We start from the raw sequence: 24,044 nt of genomic DNA on the forward strand, positions 1-24,044 counted from the left end.
CCTGTCCCTGGCGTCTGGTGGCCTCCTTTCCCTTGCTTGTTAAATACCAAGTTTTATACCTTGTAGAGATATGTTGAGTAATAAGAGGTGATTGCTAAATGCCCAGTAACCTAATGATTGACAATGTCATTGATCCTGTTAAAGGGGCTGATCTCATTATGTGTACACACAGGACTGTAACACGATGTGAAATACATGTTATGTGAACTACTTTTGACCAAAATTAAAATGATCTCCCCACACTCATTTCTTACTCCATTCACCTCAGTAACGTCAGTGGTTTCTTCTGTCTTCTACAACGCCATAGTAAGCACGCACCATGGAAGAACAGGGTCTTCTTGTGCCGGAAGTCATTATAGGTATACAATATGTGACTCCGCTCACGTGATTTTAAATCCTAATATGTTTAAGAAGTCACGTGTGTTTTTCCAACTTTCTTTAATGGCATTTGTACTCTTTCCTTTAAAAGTAGAGAAGTAATCCCAGCAAGTTTGTTATTTATTTAGTTAAATTATTAACTCAACTTTGCAATTTGTGCAGTTAGAATGTTAACAAAAACATAATTTTTACTAAAATTTCTAGAAACCTTGCTTTTTTAAGTAAATATCATTGATACCAACTTTTTATCCTCCCTCAAATAAAATAACTGGAAACATTATGACAGAAAATACTGTTTTCCCAGGAACATCATTGTTTTATAATTCTAATGGAGGGGGTGGGGTGGGGGGTACATCAGAGAAGTAATCCTATTCCCGCTGTAGAATAGTGGCTCACCAGTCTTGCTGCTCACCTCCTGAGAACAGCCGCTCAGCCATGGAATGCTGCGGGTGGTTGTCTCACACAAATGCTACTTTCCGAGATTAATGTGCTATCATATCACTCGTGTCCTGAGTAGCAGCCACATGCAAGTATAGTCGTGTTGGCTAGGAAGCTGGAGGGTGTTGTATCTTTTCAAGCCACTGAGAACTCTGGGTTCTTGGATGTTATTTTTTGAGCATTTGTGACACATTACTGAGGGCATGACCCAACTATTCCTGAGAAATCTAAGACTCCAAAAATAGGGCTGACTACATTTGGCTCTAAAGATGGAATATTCTTATGTTTCAAGAAAGTTACTCTTGCCATATGGCTTGGCGGATGGATGTGTGTGAGCAGGAAGAAAAAAAAAAAGAGATGTATTTATTGATCGATGGATAGGAACTCTGTTACGTCAGCATAGCAGAATGTTAATCTTGCAAATGTGAATAAACTTTAAAGCAATTTTACATCTATAGAAATGTGACAAAGATAAGAAGGGAGTCCTTCATTCATCCCCTCTTGTTGACATCTGTCACAGTTAAGGAACCAACGGTACAGCATCCAACACACACTGTTCGGATGTCATAGTTGTTTTCTAGCATCTCTCTCCTGCCAAACTTTCAACTGCAATTTATTATCTACCCATCCTTTCCTTATGCTCCTCAGCGGTTTCTCTGGGATTTTTTTTTCCTATATCGACAATTCTGAGAAATACTGATCAGGTCTACTGGAGATTGAATACGAATGGTCCCCATAAGCTCATATATTTGAAAGCTTAGGAAGTGACACTATTTGAAAGGATTAGGACCTGTGGCTTCACTGGGGTAGGTTGCAGCCTTGCTGGAAAAAGGGTGTCACTGGGGGAGACATTTAGAGTCTCAAACGGCAAAGCCAGGCCTGTAGCTGTTTTTCTTTCTGCTGCCTACGAATCCAGATACAGAACTCTAAACTTCTCCAGCACAATGTCTGTCTGTATGCCTCCATGTTACTGATAATGAATTAAAGCTCTGACGCTGTCATTAAACCCCCAATTAAATGTTTTCGTTTTTATTTTTGTTTTTTTAAATAACTGTCGCGGAGGCCATGGCACCTTTCCACAGCAACAGAACACTGATTCACATGGCACATGCCTTTCTTTAATGCCGCTACTCAGGAGGTGGCACAGGCAGATCTGTGTGAATTCCAGGCCGATCAGGATTACAGAGTGACCCTGTCTGAAAAAAAAAACAAAACAAAAATGTGAGTGTGACATCACCTTTCAATGAGAGCATGTCACATCAAGGGTAGATGCTCTAAACCTGACCTTCCAGTATTAACTTTGGCCACCTGGCCCAGGATAGTGTTTCCAGGTTTTTGTAGCATTTTCCTCCAACATTGTTTTCTCCAGACTCTGTAGATACTCTCCTCTGTGGGATAAAATCATGAAGCACAGCACATCCCCAAGGAACAGGGAATTAACCTCCCACCTTCTTAAGGAGGGGGCACAGTACATAATTATTTGGCCTTCTTCTGTACTGCAGACTTATCTGTTCACACCCAGTTTGCTTTTCTTACCAATTACTTACATCAGTCTGAATTCATGAATATTCTGTCTTCTGTCCAAAAATAAGTTAGTGGTGGCCAAGGGACATATGCGCATTTTTACAGAAGTTAATAGAATTTGAAACATCTTACATGAGTACCATCTGATGTTGGATATCACATTCGATTTTAGAGTCCTTCAGATCCTTCTTCCTGTAAATACCAACTATATTACTCTCCTTACCTTGCCATGACTTTAACTGTGTACACAGTCACAAGTCACATAAGGACATTGTGGCCAGTAACAGGCTGCAGAGATGGCGATATGAGGTCTCATAGGATTGTACTAGAGCGTTCCTGCTGGGCCTCTTCTATGCTGAGATATGTTACAGTATTGCATCTGCAGTTGTGTTACACAGTAGTTGGTGGGGTAACATGCAGTTCAGGTTTGTAGCCTAGATAAGCGGCAGGCTCTCCCATCTAGTGTTCTCTACGTGCACTCTGAGGTGGTCACACAATGATAAGGTCATGTGGTGGCTCGTGACTCAGAACACATCCCACAACCTATGACTGTACAGAAGACCTCTGACAAGTGTAACATCATAAATGGAGCCCGCTGTCCCACCTGTTACCTAAGATGGTCCTGTCATACACACAATGCCGCCCTAAAGCCAGTCCTGTGTGAGATGACAGAGTGACCATTTTCCTCTCTAAGGAACCAACCAAAAAAATCTCATGGCACCCAGGCTCTTCTCTCTGATGTGAGCTATTTATTTAAAGTAATAATGAAAGCAGAAGCATGGCTCCTCAGTTGTTAAACTTATATCTCGTCTTCTGCCTGTAAGAGTGATCAGGAGCAGGGAAAGGAAGTTCTATCTCCTCTTAGAAGAGAGATACCGAGAAACTGCCTGTGATGTATGAAAACGTACTATGCCAAAACGACACTGATCCCATCCAAGTTGAGTTAGTTCATCCTTGAACCAACTGTGATGTAATTCTTTGTCAAGAATTTCCCCAAACCCAATTTGTACCCTTACGAAGAAAACAAATTCCTCACAGTCAAACCTGAAACAAAGGATAATTGCACCCAGAACGTCCATCCACAGCTACCTCTGAACTGGCCACGGGCTTGGCACTCACCTCCCATGCAGAAAGGCTCCATTCAGAGGCCAATCAAGGAGACTGACCCTCAGCTTGGCACTGCTGCCATGGAAGACCAATCCAGAGTGGGCAGTAATCCTAAAGGGTTAATTAGGGAGAGAAGGAGCCATCATGTGGATTTCACTGTTACTGTGTGGTTTTCCTTTCAATCTTGCTTTTCAAAAGGTGCATAATTTATTGTGTGTTTTAAAATTTTAATGTATTTCCACATAATAGCTAAGAATATTTAGGAAGCTAGCAAAGAGTGGTTTTATTTAAGAACAAGGACCAGACAGAGCTGAATTCTTCACCTCCAAGATACACTGCACATTGCAATAGGCATTCTCAAGACAAAAGCGGACCACATGGCGGCTGACGAGCCTGTAGCAGTAGGTCTGAAAATGAAGCCTGAATATTCATTGTCCTCCCAGAGTTTCCCCTCATCACAGATTTGGACTCTGAGGAGACTTCCTGTTTATCTATACATGTATTTGAACCTGGAACAGACTGTGGTCTTCTATCTCACACTGTACCAGCTGCAGCTGTCAATTAGCACAGCTTAAAACAAGAACACTATCATACCGCCACCACCCCCTGCCTCTATTCCTACAGAAGCATGGCTCGGATCTGAGAGGAAAATTTCCATGTTTCTACCTGAACTCGGCATTTCAGTTTTGTCATTGTAAAGACATAGGCAGCAATAGAGAAAATACAGAGAATGGCACTGTTAAGAGCTGTAAAGAACCAGTAGTCTGTGGAGTGTAAGAAACAGATGTCTCTGCCTTCATGAGTAAATATATGCTTCCATTTTTTGGCTACCTTACATTCTGAAATTGAAACTGGATGTCATGGAGGAGGAAGGTATCTTCACCTGTCGTCTTCATAGTTAGTTTATTCTAAGAAGGAAAACTTAAACCATTCTGGCCACTGTCATTCCCCCTTTAAGAAACTGTTTCAGAAACTGGCAGTACTTGTCTAGAATTCTTGAACTCAAGAGTCAAGGGGGATTACTAGCCTGAAAACAGCTTGGACTCTTAAAAATACTAGTAGTGGTTGAGTAATGAATAAAACCAGCGCGCTTTACAAACTATTTCATCTTCCGTAAATTCCAACAGCTAGAAAGATTTTTGTCACGCTTCATAATTTCTTACTAAAAAAAAAAAAACAGATATGTGCTCACTTCAGTAGCACGTACACAAAGACAGCAGAGTGACTTAGAAACCTTTAGAACCCCAGTTTCCATTCCATCTCAGAATCTGTGGTTCTCTTGTTGAGGTTCTCGTAGATCTGTGCTGAGCACATAACAAATCCAACCTTTGTTAGAAGGATACGTGAACCAAAGAAAGAAATCATTGGGTATTTATGCATGAGGTTTTCCAGAAGCAGCGTTATTAGTTACTTTTATCATGACTGTTACCACAAACCTGACAAATAGCTGAAGGGAGGAAGGATTTCTTTGAGCTCATGGTAATGGGGCACACAGACCATCAAAGTGAAGAAAGCATGGGGAAGGGAAGCAGCTTGCTCTGTGAAAGAAGGACTGTAAGGCAGTGTTACACCATGTTGGGAGCCTGGAAGTAGACAGCTAGGGCCAGAACCTGCCAAGCTGTAACCCTAGCAATGTTGCAACTGCTCAGTTCTCTCAGCTAAGTCTTCCAGCTAAAGCCTCCCAAAACAGTTCCAGCGGCTGAGACCCAGTATTCAGATGGATGAGCCTGCAAGAGACAGCTCGCATTCAAACCATGACACAAAGAAGCAGAATTTAAAACTTGCAGCTTTCTGGCCCGGATAAAAGCTGCGTTGGTGCAGCTAAGAATAACACATACCTGACCAATCCCCTAAACGGGGTGTTTAGGGACTGTCTGAGGTAGTTTCTGTCTTTTTCAGGTTGTTTTCCTCTGCCCGTAATGACTGTGTGTGTTGAAAGCTGACTGTAGACACTGCAGTGTGTTTTGGTGTTGTGGATCGCACTTCCTTCCCACTTTCCCTCATGTGCGCTCTTGGTTGTATATTCTCCTGTCTCAGAGTTTATTAAATCCTATCTGACTGGACGGGCCTGCTTTTTCTTTTCATGTGTTTTCCTTCAGGCACATGCTAGCCCACGACTGGTGCTCTTCCATGCTCCTGTTCTAGCCTGTGCACTCCTCTGCACGATTCTTCACAGTTTTTTGTGTGTCCGCTCATAAGTCTAAACGGATCCTCACACACACACATGTCCATGCTTGTCATGATACCTCACACCTAGAGTGTGCTCGGCAAGTTTATTCAATGAGTGAACGAGAACGAGTCCATCACGACTGAAGAAGAGGGTGAGGTTCACATCCTGTCTGTATCAGAATTTGCCTATGAGTCTGCTAGAAGCTGTAAGCAAGTAAAGTTAATCCTTCCTTAATAGTCTCAAATTTATCTAATATTCTCCATAGCATCCCGAACTTCTGCTCTGTTGGTTAATTGTATCAGCAGTGATATAGTAAAAATACACTGTGTGTATCAAACCTTTCAGATGGCATTTTTAAACTTTGATGCATGAATTATTATGAATCTGTGTGGTTTGGGGGTTTGTTTGCTTGTTTGCTTTTTTCGTTTTATTTTTTAGCTTCCTTCAGTATTTACCTAAAACTTCTCTTTTCTTATGAATCGACATCAATTAATGCTAACTAAGTCATACTGCTTGTTTTAAGTAGCTTTATAAATTCAAATATAGCATAAAGTCGAATGCCAGATGCTCTGGTGGACTGTGACAGTCTAGATTTTGTCTTTGTTTGTTTGTTTGTTTTAACCAAACCTTACTGAAGGAACTGGAAATAGTGTCGGTTAGAGAGCTGACCCATAGGTTTAGAGGATGCTCAAATTTTGCTCTCAAAGCGAAAGGATTACCTAAAGAAGAAGACTCATTTTCTGAATGAACACGGACTTGGAAATACACTTTGGTCCAGTCATTTGACAGATAGTTTACTGAATGAATCCAGTCTTGTAATTCTTATATTGAGTGGTCGCGACATTGTACTACACCAGGAAACTGATGTCTAACTAGTGGGGTCACTGCGTCAGCTTTTTGTACCCCGAAGGTCCCCATTGTCATATGGCCTCCCTTTCCCTAGATATAAGGGTGCACACAGACTCCCGCAGCCAATCTTTTAAAAGCTTCATTTAGCACATAAAAGAAAATGGGGTGCAGGGGGACCTTCTTACACTTGCTTAACAAAACTCTATTTTCTGTAATCTAAATAACAAGTTGCAATCACATGATAGCATCCATAAGTCATAAAGATCTTTTATTAGAAATGATTTTCACAAGTGTTCTCCAGCCCTGAACTTTATAAGTGGTGTCTTAATCTTTATTTCCTTCCTGTCCTTGATTAAAATACTATGTTAAATGAATACCAGGGTCAGCTGTTTCCTAATTGAAGGGCTGTCTGCTGAAACTCTCTCTTCCCCATCTTAAGTTTATCACCTGAGTCACTTTAAATGCTTCGGGTTCCACCCTTGCCAGTGTTCTGCCAGCAGAAGGTAGCTACACAAGTAAAACTGTCCTTAGGTGAAGCAGTTGCCTTGGGGGTGAGTTATTTTCATTGAAGCTTTTTGGGGGGAATGATTGTGGCCTAGATAGGTGTTTTCTTTCACATGGATGCTGACAAAGGCCTAGCTGCAATGTAACCTGTCACCACCCTAAGATGGGAGACCTCAAGGCCTGTTTCTGTTCACTGACACATGCCATATCCTCCAGCCCGGAGTGTGCTTTGTTGAACTTGTTCAAGTACAAAGTGTCAGAAAGGGAGCATTGCACTTGACCAGATGAAAAGTACAGAAGATGATGTCCCCATCCTATACACATGTCATTCCAGAACGTAAGATTGCCGACAGCATTAATGACACTAGCTTGACCACCAAGACAGCCGTGTGACCATGAAGTGCCCGGCAGTTTGATGACTGACAGCCATGAAAAGACTTGAAGAACAAGGTGTGATTATTCTGAGAAATGCAACAAGACAAGACAAGAATGTTTAGGTGGTGGGGGGGAGACTTCATTTAGCACCTTCAGCATCTCGAAATGTTATGTGCTTTTTGGATACTAGTCTGTAAGGAAGACCTCCCTGCTACCTGTCTCACTTAGGGCTCCACTAATAACTGAGTCTGAAGTTCCACAGACCAGGTGGTACCCATGTCATAGAGCATCCTAAGTACATCCCCACCCCCATCTCCTTCTTGGTTGCACTCCATCCCACTGTCCATGTCATTTCTGTTCTACCTGAGTACATCAGATACTCTCCAGGAAGAATGGCATTTGTCTACTATGTGAGAAGTCCATAGCATCCTGGCTTTCTCAGTTTCTACTACTTGTTTCTTGATAATATGACAGCGCAAGATACAACTCTAATTATAAGATTTATAGGGGAAAGCTGGTAATTATAATCCACACAGCATACTACAGTGACCACTAGACTTGCAGGTGGCATTCCAGCTGATGGGCCTCAGAAGACTTTCACTAGTATGAATGAAACGTCTTCAGAGTAAAAGTTTTGTTCTGATAGTAGTAGGTGCCATTACCATTTTCCCACTTCTTTCCTTTCCCTGTTTAAATGTGTTTGGGGTATATTGTATCTCCCTCACATGAGGTCCTTTCCTCAAAGCGAGGCGTCGACCAGCTAAGGATGGCCTGTGGTGCTCCTACACTCTGGACGTTTGCCTGCTCCTCTTTGCTAGCTGTGGTACTTGGAAGTACATTTCATCTCACAAAAATGAGCACTCTTGCTAGGACCAGTCACGACAGTGCATGGAGCTTGTGTTTTGAGCATAGGATACATGAGAGCTTCATATGGTGGATGCATGCTTGATTGATAACCAGGTCAAAACGATAGGCCCAATACTAGAAAAAAAATTGAAGCTCGGGACTGATTACAAAACTCTTTTGTCCTTATTTAAAATACGTATTTGTGTTTTTGTGGTTGTTCAGGTGGATGCACGTGCATGATTTCATTTGTGTAGAGGACAGAGGATAACCTTGAGTGTTGTTTCCTCCTTTTAGGATAGGGATGGGGGGGTCTCTCCATGGCTTGGGGCTGTTTGACTCATCAAGGCTGGCCAAGGAACTCCAGAGATCCTCCTACCTGCCTTCTCAAGACTTAGATTATAAGTGTGTGCCACCACACCCAGCTTTTTAACACATTCTAGGGATGGAACTCAGGTCCTCGTGCGCCATAGCACACAGACACTTTAATGACTCTCTAGCCCAGAAATGGTTAAGTGTCGCCTTCCTTAGTTGTCAGTTCTACAAGTTTAATTATGTACCACTCCAACTCAGGTTAGATGTATATTGTTTCTACCATAGGTAATGCTTAATAAAGTCTATATGAATGAACAGACGGATATATGAATAGATGGATAATTGAAGTGGGGTTATGGCTGTCTGTTATCCTTGCAAACAGCCACCAACACTAATATTATTGTTTTCTTGGAATTATACAGTACTTTCTAATGATGGTTTTATACCAGGATACCCACATCCCGTTTTCTTCCCCTTCAAATAAAAGACAAGTTACAAAAATGGATGTGATGGGTTGATATTTAATGACAGATTCTGACAGATTTTAGCTTACAGTTGGAAACTCTTTTCCAATGTGAGGCACAATTCTAAGTGCTTTTCATGCATTATCTTCTGAAAACTTGCTATGTGTCAAAGGTAGAAAGGCTATGAGGGCAATCTGGCTGCAATATCCATCACCTCATTGATCACAGAGTTACTGGGGCTGATCTGACAAGATGAGTGCCCTCCTCTTCCCCATCATTCCACATGCATTCCTCCTAGGGCTGCACATCCCTTCAAAGGGGCTAACCCTTCCCAATAGAGGAGGGCTCTTGGTAGGTCAAGGGTAAGCAAGTAGCAGCACTCCCCTGATACAAGTTCCCCAAAGCCCTCCTGGTCCAAAAGGGCAAAGCAATTCATCTTCATCACCAGCAAATGAACATACAGAATTTAGTATAAGCCTAGAATGGGATATTGATAACCACAAAAGGATAAAGCTCTTATTCATGCTATAACATTGAATGAGTCATAGAGCATAATAAATAAAATCAGCTGGGCACAAAAGGAAAGCTACTGCTCTACTTACATGAACTAGGTAAGAAAATTCAGAGAGCTGGCAAGTGGCTTAGAAATTATAAAGGTTGTAAGTGGGAGCAAAAGAGAGTACAGGCTGTGGGAGGTGATAACTGTGAGGGATACTATGTTGTCCAAAAACATCGTAAATATGATTGTATAACTATATTGAATTGTATGTTTAAAATTACTAAAATAGTAGGTTTTGTTAGTTATACTACATACTAGTTAGTTTTGCTACAATTTTAAAAATAGTTTTAAAAAAAAGTCCATTTGTATATGTGTAGATGTTTGGAAAAATAGGACTCATGTGTTCAACACAATGAGCAGTCTAGGTGTCGTGGCTTTGGTCAGAGCTGTCATCTCCATGGGTCTCTTGGCCTTCTTCAAAATGACATCAGAAAAATGCCTACTGTAACTAACGCTATCTGCACTGTCTACATTCAAGGTAGAGAGAGGAGAACGTAGTGACACCAGCTACCATCGTTAATTTCTCTTTTAACTCCACCTATATTAGTTCTGGGCATTGGGCATATCACAGACTCCAAGAGACAGACACCAGCAGAAAGGATACTCAGTTTTCCCAATCTTTCCGTGAAAGCTGCAAGAATATGTAGTTAGAAAATATCTGCTAAGAGAATATAGGGTGCTTGCCCCTAAATGGAGTATCTGTATCACACCTAGGTTCAGCAGTCATCATGGAAGATGGGGTAGAAAGGACCAGAGGTTAGGGAGGATCTCTAAGAAACACTTCCTGATGTGACAGGCCAGTTAAACACCTGAACTTGTGATGGCTGTGGCTAATACATAAGTCTGGTGTGAGATCAAGCTAGTCAGAATACCAGAATAGTGGAAAGAAAATTTGAAGTTCCACCCCTAGCTGAGAAGCTGGTGGCATATGGTGAGTGCTGGAGAGGAGAGTCAGTTTTCTTCAGGGATAACTGCCCTGTTATACCCATTCATGTTTTGGCAGCACTAATTCAACTCTGGTTAACACAAAAGTACATGAAGTTGGAAGGGGGTATGGTGGAGAAGGTCTATGTGGACTGAGAGCTGAATTTTGTCAAAATACATTGTATATGTATGTGTATGAAACTCTTAAAGAATATATTTAATATTTAAAGAATATATTTAAGCATTTTTTTAATACCTGCTTAGAATAAGCACATCTGAAAAAGTCTCCATATAAAGAGGTTAGGTCAGAGTCTCTCAGTCTAAGAGTTGGCATTTTGAATGAGGTAAGTCTTTGTCTTCAAGAGCTGTACCTCTCCTGTGCCCACTCTTTAGGGTTAGCAGCATTCCTGGGCTGTACCCACTGTGTGTCAGCAGTCACCACACTCCCTTCTGGTTGTGACGATCAAAAATGCTAACAGCCAAATGACTTTAGGAATAGAAATTCACCTCCAATTGGGAAACAGGACTAGGTTACTGTGGGTTTCAGAGCATCCTCTCTTAGCCATTCTCTGGCCAGCATGTGCTGTTGAACAACAGTCTTGTAGCCAAGACTATGAGCCACAGGTAACTGAACTAAATTATCACCGATTATGAGACATCTACCAGATGCTAAGATAATTGTATTAGTCTAAGTTCTATAGAGGAACAGAACCCCAATAATGAAGATAAGTGATAGGTAGGTAGGTAAGAAGGGAGGGAGGGAAGGAAGGAGACAGACAGACAGACAAAAGTGAATTTATTAAGCTGCCTTACATGATACAGATACAGTTTGGATAGTCCAACAGTGGCTGTTTTCATACCAAAAAAACCACAAATCTTGTTACTAGTCAGTCCACCAAGCTGGCTACCCCAATATTTCCAGTCTGGCACTGAGGACCCAGGGAATTCCTGAAGAGCCACTGGTCTTCCATTAACATTAAGCACCTGATGCTGGGTCAGCCAAGGAATGTAGCAGTGGCAGTATTGGAGGAGATAAACTTGCCAACAAGAAGGAAAGGAAGTAGCCAAAAGCAGATCTTCTTTCTTCCATTTTTTCTGGAAGATGACTGAAAGATGACTGGAACATTCTGTCACCTTTAGGGTGGACCTTCCCATTTCAGACAGTCATATAAAGCCACACTGGCTTGCCTTTTAGTTGATTCCAGATCCAGTCAAATTGACAACCCAGATCAGCACTTAACTGACTGACTGTGCTTTCTCTGAGTGCTTAGAATTTAGCCATAGCCCCTTGTAGTTGGGTAAGACCTGAGGGTATATGGTAACAGAGCACAAGAGGAAGAGCTGCACCTCAAGCACCTCAGCCAAGAAAACTAGTCCTTGACAGAGTGAAATCAAATGGGCTGTGTCTCTAAATAATATTACCAATACACAAGAAATGCCCCACACTACTTACTGTTTATCATAACAGAGTTCAATAATGTGTTACTTAAGAAAGGGAAAACATTCTGAAACAAACCTTAGTAGGCTGTTTTACTATTATAGAAACGCCAGTGTACTTCCATAAACCCAGGTGCTTCTAGGTTATGAACCTGCTGAGGTGGTACTGCTGAATACTGCAGACAACTGTAACACAGTGGTGAGTATTCACATATCTAAACATTCTGAGCATCAAAAGGTGTTGCAGGATATTTGCTCACACTATGAACCTCTGAGATTGTGTCTAACTGTGTGTGCCCTGCTTTCGTGTGGCCAGCAGCACACTGGTGATGCCACCAGCCTGCATAGTACTTCAGTGTCACTGGGCAGGAGGAAACTGCCACCTCCCTTACCACGGGGCCACTGTGGCCTATGTTTTGTTGTTGACTCAATGTCACATAGTGCGAGGCTCTTATTTAAAGGAATACTTTGGGGAGGGGCTGGTAATCAATGCCAAGAGGCACTTCTGCACCTCCAGGAGCTCCGTAGAGCAAGAAGTGTCTCAGGGAAAGAGGAACCTTTTTTTTTTTTTTTTTCTTAAAATGAAATGACATGGGAATTATGGGATAGGAAAGGAGAGTGGCTTTTGAGCGTGCTGGTGGCCTTCAGTGGACACGTCCCTCTGGCTGCTGTTCAGTCACTCACCATCTCAGTCCATTCACCCACATTCTCAAATAAAACACATTGTTCGCATTTCATTAGTTCTTTCGGAAGATGTCTTCAACAACAAACCCACCCCTTTTTATATCAAAAAGGTCTGCTCTCTAAATTTTCCTGTGGGAAACAAATACAACTAGAAATACAGCATTCTAACCCCTTTTGATTATCAATAGTTACTCAAATCACAAAATAGGATGCTTTCCAAGACAAAATAAATGTAAGGTTGTTAATATTTCATTAATTCCATAAGAATTTCCTACGTGCATACAAGATACTTTGATACTAGTCACCCTCTCCCTCTTCCCCCAGCCCCTTCAGATCATAAGAATTGATAGGTCTATACTCAGATCCTTGACATTGGACAAATTGTGTAGTTTTGTGGGGAATAAAGTTTCTAATCTTTGAAATAGAGATAATGTTCACTTTATAGTATTGAGGTGATAATTAAAGAAGATGCTGTTTTCAATTATTTAACAGAGAGCAGAGCACTGAGGAAGGGTAACACGATGCAGCTACTTGCAATCATGGCTGAAAATACTGTTTAATGCAGCAACTTTGTTCTCATTTCAAGCCATCAGTATATGAAGGAATGGCCCACATCCATGTGATTGATCTGAAAGGTACCACTTCTATCAGATGTTGCCATGACTGAACAGGCTAGGATTCACTGGACCTGTTCTAAACCAGGCCACGGTTCTTGTAAAGCACAAGATGCCCACAGACCATCTAGAGGAGAGACAGACTGGACCTGTCCCTCTTCACAAAATTAATATTTCTCACCACTTAAAGTAAATCTCTTAATACTTGTTCATCAGAATCTTCCTTGGGAAAATGGTTCTTGCCTTTTCTCCCATTTCCGGGTCATTTGTATAATACAGACGATGATAGAGTCTCTATCCACACAGAATGGGTATACCACTTAGTTATTTTCCTCTTTGGTACAACCAAACACCTCATATAAGCAACTTAAGGGAGGAAGAGTTTGTTTCAGTTCTCAGTTCCAGGGTATAGTTATTGTGACAGCAGACATGGTTGCAAGCCCTTGGGGTGGCTGGTCACCTGGCATCTTCCCATGAAGGAGAGATGCACACTACTGTTCAGCTCAGCACTGCTGTTCAGCTCACATTTTCTTTCCCTAATTCAGTCCAGGATTCCAGCCCATGGGGTGGTGCCAGCCATTTTTATTCTAAGTCTTCCCAACTCATTTAACCCATTCACAGGCACGCCCAGTGGTTTGTCTTCTAAGTCACTGTAGAGCCTTCAAATTTGAGTGTACTAACCATCTCAGTAAACATCTGTTCATTTTGTCAGCTGGCCACAGTACCCTCTTATTGGAAATTGTTTGACTCACTATACATTCCAAACATTCACAAGAAAAAAGTCCACCACTTTTTGTCATTTTCCAAAGCTCATCAACTTGAAATATAACTTAAATGTTATACTGGTTAATGTCCTTCAGAGAGTAGTGTTCATTGTTGCCTGGGTGTCTCAAGTGGGTAGTTTGAAATAAGAATTGGCTATACTCCAGGGTACATGATGCAATTGTCTACTGGTTTTAGATAAATTATTCAGAGACAAGTTGGTTACTATCATGGGTTAGACAGAGATAGACACTAGATCATTTTTGAGAGTGAATATTACATTTAATTTTTTTTCTCTTGAGAATGGCTTTACTGTTTAGTTAAGATTTCTTTGAGGCACTGAAACTGTAGTTAGAGGTGGGGAGAGGGAATATATGATTCTGTATTTTATGTTTCTGACACTTTTTCCAACTTTTAAAATATATGTCAGGTATTAATGTTAAAGAGGCACAAGGCAGTTACTCACAGCTTTATTTTACATTTCTTTCTTTTTATTTTATATTTCTGACTTAGATCTATCTGGCCGTCATCCCTTCCTTAGTGATAACTGTGGTTTAAAAACTCACTGCAGCAATTTGCTACAAAGAAGTATGTTCTAAACTACATTTTGGCCAATATACTGCTGATAAGTCAAACACATGAAGAATCATGAGACCATTTTACAAACTATTCATAGCTAAGCACGAGATTTTTGTCTTCTCCGCCGCTGTCCCAAACCCCACCCTGGCTTGGGTGTTACACAGAAACAGGTATCTGACTTGCAGCTACTGCAACAGTTGATGTTCATCTTGGGTATCTCAGTGTCCTTTACCCATCCTCTCAGAAACATATATTCACAAACATAAATCTTCTCGAACAGTTCTCCCATCCATGAAGTTCACTTGCATGTCCTCCCCCCCCCCACCTGCAATAGTATTGATTTTATCATATGTCAGCTTTGTTTAACTGTAGGAATGGAATTGTCTGAATATAAAGTTAAAAGCACTGAACTTGTGAAACGCCAGACTAAAGCTCTCCTGCCAACAGTAAATCCCCTTACGGCCCTCTCTGCGTCCCACATCGATTTAATAGCCCAACTAGCCTTTCTGCACACCACACTGCTCATTTAATAGCTCGCCTAGCTACCCTCCATCCTTTACAGGAAGCTGTTAATTATGGTTTCCTGGGTTTTGCGTGGTTGTGTTCAAGTGTTCCTTTCACTTTGAAATATCTGGTTCATTTTGTTCTCTCTGTTTCTCCTCTTCGCTCTAAGGCATGATGATGTAGTTAGAAGATGATATAGTTGAGGAAAAATGGTCCCAAAGTAAAAATGTTCCTAGACTTAGAGTCAGGGTTAAAACTGTTGTCTACATTATCTGTCCTTTGGGGGATGGGGGTGAGTAGTAAAATACAAATAGGAAATCATACTCACGGTGCGTACTGCCTGGCAGGCCTAGAATTCACTATATAGAAAAAGCTGACCTAGAGTTTGTAAGAATCCTCCTGCCTCTGTCTCCCAGGTGCTGGGATTACAAACCTACACCACCCCACTCAGCTTACACTGCATTTTATCACCAGAGAAATTTAATGACTTGTGGCTGTTGACACACCTTGCAAAGGCATGATAAACTTCTCCCTGTAATCCGTTCCTCTGCAGCAGCAAAATTCCTCACAGTTTTGCCTGATTAGGGCTGAGGAAGCTGATGTTGAGTGTTTCCCAGTTTGGAATGTGCTTCTTTCCAGAGGCTGCCTTGTGTGCAGAGCTGGCTGAGAGCAGCTTGGGCAGCCATGCTCAGAACGGGAAGTCTGGATATGCTGACTGGGCCGGGAGCAGTGAGAGGTCAAAGCTCTGGTTGATTTCATGCTCCTCTGGTGTGCCCCTCAGACTGTAGCCTCCGCCCAGAGATGCTCTGGCAGGAGTGGGAGGCAGCTGGACATATCAAGAAAGGCCTTTTGTCCCTGCTGTTCTATAGCAGGCCTTATTTGGAGCAACAGATGCAAATGGACAGGCTTGACTTCCATCTAATGTGGAATGATTTTAATATCCTGAGGCTTTGCCTCCAATTTGAAAGCTTTGTGTAATTATTTGGAAGTTTTAGGAGTGTGTAGAATTTTGTTGTTTTGGTTCGGTTTGGGGTTTTTTGGAAGCTTTAAGGAGAAATCTATGTTTCCTCCCTCAAATAAACCACCTAGGTTTCTTTTTAATTCATAATACTAAATACCTCTGTCTCTACATCGCTCAGTCCCTTCTTTGTTCTTTAAATAAAGATTGCCACTAAGAATGTTAACAAGGAAGTGCCTGGGAGATAGCTTAGACTTGCAGCAAGAGGACCAGATTTTGAGCCCCAGAACCCAAGTTTTAAAAGCAGAATGTGGTGGCACACACTTGTCATCTCAGCTCTAGGCAGGGCTATGGGACTTGCTGTCAATCAGCCTAGCTTACTCAGAAAGCCCCAGGCCAGCAAGAAACCTGTTTCAAAACCAAGACAGATAGCTTCTGAGGAATGACGCTTAACGACGACCTTTGTGCACACAAACATGCATAGATACATGTACACACAAGTGTGCAAACAACAGTAAAATGAATGTTAATAAAATCATGGGAAACAACGACTTCCTATCTATTTTTATGTGCTGTTGGATCCGACCATGTGATGTTTTCATTCATTTGGGAAGGAAAAGTGGATCTAGGATGGTGTGGAAATCTTCAACTTTAGAAACAGTATCCAACATAATCTAAAGAAATTCATTTTTCACTTTGAAGATGTTCACTAGCACAAACATCAAAATGTTGAAACGGTGAGTCTCCTGAGAAATGCCATCTGTCACCTACTGTTGGCTCCAGTAGAAACCTGTCTCTTTGTCCTGACTCTAGACTCTGCCTTAGGAGACCATTTCCCAAAGCGATTAGAAACAGCATATTGTTGTATTAGGGACCAACTTAAAAACATTGTAAAGCCACTCAAAATTGTCCAGTTTCCCCAAAAGTGAGATTAATGGTTCTACTGAAAACAGTATGAGTAATGCAGACAGTCTGAGTGGAGATGTTACTGTTGATGGTGGTGCAAGCTGGAGCCCCCAGGGACAGCAGCTATGAGCACTGGGCAGGTACAGAGATTAGCTTCTAGGGTTGGGTTTTGGAAACTCAGGGCTCACCTAGAGGCCGTGCAATAAATCAGTAATTTTAATCTTAAACTTCACAGTAGGTTTGAAAGTAGATATAATTTAAATTATTCAGTTTCTATGATGCCCCATATTATATATTATAAATACTTAAAGCTTAAAAGAAAAAAAACAGACTTATGTCCAGAGCAAGCCACTTTCTGAAGAATTGGAAGGTGACTTGAAAAAATACGATCATACACACCTGACTGCCTCTTTCCATAGACCAACAGAATCAACTAATCTGGACCCTTGGGGCTCCCAGAGTTTTAATCATCAACCAAAGAGCATACATGGGCTGGACTTAGGTCTCCCTACACATATGTAGCAGATGTGCAGCTTGGTCTTCATGTGGGTCCTTAACAACTGGAGTGGGGGCTACCCCAAAAGCTGTTGCCTGTCTGTGGGATATGTTCTTCTAGCTGGGCTGCCTTGACTGACCTCAGTGGGAGAGGATGCTCCTAGCCCTGCAGAGACTGGAAGTGTCAGGGTAGGGGGATAACCAGAGGGTCCCCACCTGCTCAGAGGAGAAGGAGATGGGGGGTATGTTGGAAGGATTAAGGGAGGGGTGACTGGGGAGGGGACAGTAAGCAGAATGTAAAAAAGACTGATTTCTTCCGTGCCCTTCTGTCTCCTGCCTTTTGAGGGATGACAGGGGCCCTGCTTCTCCAAGCTTTACTGTTAACCCTGACTCATCACAGTTAAAAATAGGGCTGGAGAGATGGCTCAGTTGGGGGAAAGATCATGCTACACGTACAGACCTGAGTTTGAACCTCCAAAGCCCAAGTGAAGATAGGCACCGTAGTGCATGTCTGTAATCCTAGGGCTTCAGTAGAGAGATGGAAGGTAGAGACAGGAGGCTCTTGGGAAGTTCACCAGCCAACTTGCATGGGATATATGCTGTGAACGACAAAGAGACATTGTCTTAAACAAGATACAAGGTGAAGACCAACACCCGAAATTGTTCTCTGACCACACATAGGCTGTAACACACACACACCAGGGCTGGTGCACACTTGGATGAACATAGGAGTGTGTGCATAAACATACAAACAGACAACATACAAAAACTCACAGATAAACGCACTGCTCATGATGTTCAAGACTAGTAGCACACTCGGCCCATGCTGTAAAAAGACCTTAGTAATACAGATGTTTTAAAGTTTCCTTGAAATGAAAATCCCCCCAAGCCTCCCAAGCACAACTGTAGTCAAACTCGGTTGCGTTTGATGGAAGCAGTCTTTGCTTTTGAGGAGCAGAGCTACATGTGAGTGTTGCTGGGGATGCAGCTGAGGTTTGTGAGGTGGGTGGGTATTAAAAGCTGAGTGGGTGGCAAAAGTCAAAGCAGAAAAATATTAATATTTTCTTGTATATTGACATGGAAATAATTATAGACACTAAAATGTCCTTGAATAGTTTTGTTGGTAAAAGAAAAATCAATGACAATTTATGGCTAAGTTATCGTAAAAGAACATTGGAAACTTTCCATCTTCAAAAAAAGATGTGTGTGTGTGTGTGTGTGTGTGTGTGTGTGTGTGTGTTATGGTGTAAAATGATTAAGTTTTGCCAAGTTATTTTTTAACAGTACATCTTCTAAATAAAACAAATAAACCAGATAACATCAGCTATTAATTACAAAAGCTTGAGGAGCTTCTGATAGCTACTTATAATTTTGAGTGTACCTGTTTGTAATCCTTTCCACTCTGATTCCCTGTCAGCGTGGTCCTCTCTATTGAAAGGGCTATTTACAGATTGCCTATAACCTCCAACTCTGCCTCTGCTCCCCGGACTACATTATGATTGGCATATTCTTAGTGGTGTACACATTGACAGATTCCTAGAGGGCTACTGATAAAGACTGCTCCTAAGGAATTTTACTTGCCCTCTTACCAAGATATTCAGATAAACTGTCATTTTACTCTTGAGTTCACTCAGTGGAGGGATTTTAAAATAAAAAAAAAAAAAAACCAAGCATAGAGACTTGATCCCGTAAGTCATGGCAGGATACCATGTACTGATGTTGTTAGCTCATGCATGTTATTTGTGGACCTTCACAGATTAAGAATTGGACTTCTGCTTTCTAAAGCAGAGGCAGACAAGACCCTGTCTGCTGAAAACTAATTAGATCCTAAATCCAAAATAAAACATCTTAGTTTGTTCCTAGACTTCCTGGAGGTGGGTAAATCATCTCAAAACCCAGCTATCTGCCTAAACTAAATAAAGAAATAATATCAGGTAAGGCCAGTGTTAAACTTTGGAGCCATGAACAGGTAAGTGGGGGGTGGGCAAAGAGCAAAGGAGAGAGGCTATGTTATTGTGCTGAGGGGAGAATGCTGAGCCCAGAGTCAGCAGCAGGGAAAAGGAATTGAAACTGACATTTGGCATAAACCCAAGGCCCTCAAAAAAGAGTTACTGTAACCCCAGGTTGATGTCTTCCCAGCAAACTAGAATATATTCCCCACAGAAAACCATTTGCTGTCTATCTTGCTGGATTCTACATACATAATTAGGCAAACCACAGGTCACAAGAAAGGCCAGCAAGTACATGAGAAAGTAAGTTGTCTGGACAGAATCGCCACAGATAGAAGAGCTGCTCGTGAACTACTTAGAGAAGTGTTTGAAGTCAAGATAAAGAGCAGTAGAAGACTATCAGCAATAACCAGGTAGTTCCATGTTAAAGACGTCTCAGCAGGCTGCCCTAATAGCAAATATGTGAGTATCTGGAGACAGTGAAACACAGCTCTGAATAAATTCACCAGAATATAGTCAGATTTAAAAGGGGGAGGAGTGTCTCAAAAATATTGGAATAGTTTAACATATTGAGAGCAAATGAGAAGTTCTGACATATATCAGATCAAAGGCAACAGAGACTAGAGCTCATCAGAAAGTGAGGGTAGCCAGGCTTCTCCCTCAAAGGCTTCTGAGTCTCCTGTTTCCCAAAGCGTACTATGTCCAAGAAGGATAAATAAAAGGATTACTGGTACCTAGCTATTAAATAGGAGTTCTGTGGGAAAATCGAGGCAGTTGTTAAGATAGTCACAAAGGGGAAAGATCACACACAAAGAAATGATCACTTCATGGGCTGCAGACTGCTCAGTAGTGATACCGAGATTGGCGGCAATGGGATACTATATTTAAGTCTGGAGAGCAAATAGCTGCGGCCTACCAAGCATGAACGTAGAGAAAGGCATTCTGAGTGAAATACGAGATCAGTTCATCAAAGCACTTGCCTTAAACCTAAGTGGGACTTAGAACCATGAGTTGTTTGATGGCAATTTAAGAGAAAATAAGCCAATGGCCAAATATATATATATTTTTTTTTTCTTAAGGGTATTGATTAAGAAATCGGAGTGGGAAGCTGGAGATACAGCTCAGTCATTAGGAGCACTAGCTGTTCCTCTAGAGGTCCCAGGTTCAATTCCCAGCACCCACATGACAGCTCACAACAATCGTAACTCCAGATCCAGGGAATTGGTGGCACCAAGCATGCATATGGCACATATATAAATGTATCTCCAGGCAGAATACTCATAAAATAAATCAGAGTATTTTTAAATAATTAAAACGGAAGTGATGGTGCATGGCTTTCATTCCTGTACTAGGGAAGCATAGACAGGCAGACCTCTCACTTCGAGGCCAGCTTAGTCTATAGGGAGACTTCCAGAACAGCCAGATATATATCATATATTGTATATACATAGTTGTGATAAAAGACATACCATGTTATACTACTTTCATTTTTGCTAAGAAGATAAAAATACTCTGAAAAAATTAAAATGTTTATTTTTGCTCTCAATGCAAGGTTATATAGAACATTATTGTGGAGACGTAAAGACAGGAGCTTGAAGTAGCAGTCACATCACACAGAGCACAGAGAAATGAATGCTTAGCATTTATACAAAAACAAACCGTGTCAAACCAGAGTCTCCTAGTTAGGTGATCAGTCCTCCGCAGACATGACCACAGGCCACCTGGTACAGATAACCTTCCACTGGGACTGTCTTCCCAGGTGATTCCAAGTTATGCCAAGTTTACAAAACTACATGTCAAAAGCAGTATTTTCGTGGAACTTTATCGTTCATAAAGCTTTAAAACTGAACCAAATGCCCATCCTAAATATTTACAGAGCAAGAAAATAGACACCAAGACAAAAGCAGAGATAAAATGAGAAAAGCCAGGTCTAGAAATGGGAAGACCAATAAAAAGAAAGTCCTCTTTTGAACGCGCTAATAAAATAGACTTTTCTTTAGCAAGGCCGGTTGAAAGCGGGAGAGTAGAAAAGGTGTAACTCTTTAAAACGTATAGACAAGCTACAGCAGCACTTGAAAGCAGAATGCTCTGAGCAGTTTTATTCCAGTACATTTCAAAACCTAGACAAAATAATTCTTAGGAAAATATAACTTACCAAAATCGATTTAAGAATTTTTAAAAACTCAGATATTCCTAAAGCATTTGAAGTTACAATCTTCTAAGAAGCAGCCCATATAATTTTGTAGATGGAATTTTCATAGCAGTCAACAGCTAACTTCAATTGTCTAATGATTTATGTTGTAGGACTGAGGAAATAGCTCAGCCAGTGGAATGCTTACCCCAGAATCTACATAAATACTAACCACAACAACAACAATAATAGCCCATCAAACATACAAAGAATGAACAAAAAAGAAAAAAGAAAAAACACCTGGTCCTAGTGAAGTGTACCTGTAATCCCATTGGAAGATAGAGATGTGAAGATCCCTGGGACTCACTGGCCACACAGACAGTATCTATGGAACAATACCTAAGAGTTTCTCCTCTGGTCTCCATATATACACATGCACTTATAAATGTCCCTGTACACACATATACACACACCTTCACTTACATGCAGATTTATGTTATAAATAGAAAACGAAGTACTCCCCAAATCGAATATACTAGAAGTATTATGAGAGAAAAGAAGTTCTAGTGCAGTTCTTCGGAGGGTGAAAAATGACCAACCAGAAAGCTAACTTGGACCTTGGAGCCCTCACAACCATCCTTTTAGGATAAATGCAACAGGGGATGCTAAATATGAAAGACAATGAATTCTATCCACTTTTCTAGGAATAAAAATAATTAAGAGCTCATGAATGACAAAACAGACTGCCAAGTACTGTGGTGGTGGAGAAACCCGGGTTGGGAAATGTCTGCTGGGTAATGTTGAATTGCTAAAATAGAAGAGAGAATAAGCAAATATTTGAACTATGGTGTCAGAAGCAAAGCTGTGACTACATGTCAGTGTTTGAAACTCCCATGTAAAGAGAATAGCTAACAACAACAACAACATGGAGCTTGTGCTAGTCACTGTGCTATTGTTGTGATGAGACATCGTGGCCAAAGCAACTCACATGAAGGAAAGCACTTAACTGGGGACTGGCTTACAGTTTCAGAGGTTAGTCAGTTGTCATCATGACAGGGAGCAGGGTGGCACACAGGCAGACATAATTCTGACGGTTCTCCACTCTGATCTATAGGCACAAAGACAGACAGACAGACAGACAGACAGACAGACAGACAGACTGACTGACTGACTGACTGACTGACTGACTCTGGGCTGGGCATGGGCTTTTGAAACCTCAAAGCCACCCCCCTGTGACATGCTTCCTCCAACAAGGCCACTCCTTCTAATCTTTCCAATCCTTTCAAATAGTCCCTGATGACTAAGCATATATGAGCCTGTGGGGGCCATTTTTATTCTTACTACAAAGACTTGAATGCAGAAGTTAAAGAAAATGAGATTATGTCTTTTCACATTGGTTGAAGAAATCGATATTGTACAAAATTAAAACTATTCTGTGTGTGTCCTGAAGATTAAACTTCTAGCCTTCCTTGTGTTAGAAACAGAATTTTAAACATATGCTGAATGTCTACTTCTGTGGAGAGATGCTATCCTTGAGAGATCAGCAAACGGAATGGATTCATTCAGAAAGAAACTCACACCCCCAACTCCCAGTCTTCTGCTACAACAAACAAAGCATGGCTCAGTTTCACCAAACAGCAGAGCAGTGGAATAGCACCATGGTACAGGGAATCAAGTCAAATGCAGCCTAACCACAGAGCTGCCTTTCTTAGCATAATGGAAGGTGTGTGCCTGGAAATTGTACACAAAGAGGCTTATGCAAATGGAAGAGAACCCAAACAAACCTGGCCCCACTCACCACCATACACAAGCAATCCTGCTATTTCAATGCCTTCTGCTTTCTTTACAGTATACTAGATAAACTGGCTTTCTTTCTACTTCAAACTAGAGGGTGAATTCTTTCACCAACCCACTGCGTCTTCTCCCACAACATTAGCAACACATCAAGACAAGAGAAAAATGAATTTATGTAAAACCCACATTTGATATGAATGAGTTTTTAAGGCTTTAGTTTGTAATTTTAACCGTGTGTCTATATATGTGTCTGTCGGTGTGTAGGCTGCTTTTTATAGGAGAGTTGGCCACTCTGCATCACTAGAAGATCTCTTGACATGTCACTTTCTTACTGTACCTGGGGGACTGGCACAGCTTCAGTTAAGAGCTTCTGCTCTAACTACATGTTTTTCTCTTAAATTTAGGAAAATGTGAAAGAATTAAAATCCTATGGTTTGAAAGTCTCAGAAGGAAGAAATTTACCTACAAATCACCAGTTTTCAAGGTGTAGTCTTGTGTTATTAAAGCAAACGACAGTGAGTTTAGTATAAGATAAGCCTTATCTGATATAGCCATAACATATTAATAACTTATTTGTTAAAGTAAGGAGGCTAAAAAATATACCTAGTTATTACTGTGTCTTTAATTATGATGACATGCATGTAGCGATATTTTTAAACATTTTAGGCATGCAGATCTGTGGTATACATGCCACCGACATGATTGTACAGTCATCCACAACATTCCCTTATTCTCTAACAATTATATCTCAGTGTAAGCTATGTGCATTGCTCTTTGGCAT

Source organism: Grammomys surdaster, unplaced genomic scaffold (genome assembly GCF_004785775.1).
Source record: "Grammomys surdaster isolate TR1022 unplaced genomic scaffold, NIH_TR_1.0 126091, whole genome shotgun sequence".
NCBI lineage: Eukaryota > Metazoa > Chordata > Mammalia > Rodentia > Muridae > Grammomys > Grammomys surdaster.